The following is a 990-nucleotide window of genomic DNA, read 5'->3' as shown; positions in this document are numbered from 1 at the left end:
TTTATTACTGTTTACACGGATGGGTCTCAACAGGGGGTCTTATGGGCTGCTCTGCTGTGTTTCCCACTACTGTCCATCGGATAGGGCTCCCAGAGTAGTTCTCAGTAATTTTCTGCTGGGTTCCAGGGCACATAGGGATTCCTGGAAATGAACTTGCAGATGCGGCTGCCAAGAGGCTTGCTCCATACCACCTCCTGCTCGCTGTTCCGTCCCCCTGCAGGCCATTACGTCTTTCGTGACTCGGAAGGTCATGCGTTGGTGGGAGGCTCAGTGGCTGGACGTGAGGCATAATAAGTTGCGAGCGGTGAAGGATTCTGTCCGACCGTGGCTCACCTCCTTCCGACAACGACGCGCTGAGGAAGTAGCCCTTACACGGCTTAGAATAGGACATTGTCCTTTGACACATGGTTTTCTGTTACGTCGTGAGGAGCCACCAACGTGTCAGACATGTGGGACACAGCTGTCGATACGACATATTTTAACTGAGTGTGTTTTATATGCGGGTTTGAGGGAAGATTTCAGTTTCCCACCAGACCAACCCTCTCTTTTAACTAATAATGAGGCGAGTGTTGCTAGAGTTTTACGTTTTTGTGTGATGTCTGGCCTTCTTCCCAAAATATTGGAATTGAAGTCTTAATGTGCTGTCCAGTGGTTTGGTCGCCCATTATTTGTAAGTGGTCACTCAGCCACTGTTACTTATTTTTCCCTGTTGGTACTGCTATTTTATTTTTAGTTTTATCTCCCTGTTTTGATGTGCTGTGTCGAATCTTGCAATTTGAACAATACCAATTCTCTCACAATTCGGCTCTGAACTTTTGGGAACGGGCGCTGATAACCTCGCTGTTGTGCGACCTCAAACACTAATAATCATCATCATCATCTAGTTATCTTATATTCAGGAAAATGGGGTCCCGCAGGGCTCGGTGTTGAACGTCTCCTTATTTCTAGTGGCCATTAATGGTCTGGCTGCAGCCGTGGTGTCGTCGGTGT

The sequence above is a fragment of the Schistocerca americana genome, chromosome 1 (assembly GCF_021461395.2).
Source record: "Schistocerca americana isolate TAMUIC-IGC-003095 chromosome 1, iqSchAmer2.1, whole genome shotgun sequence".
In the NCBI taxonomy this organism is placed as follows: Eukaryota; Metazoa; Arthropoda; class Insecta; order Orthoptera; family Acrididae; genus Schistocerca; species Schistocerca americana.
Note: the sequence above shows the minus strand (reverse complement) of the source record.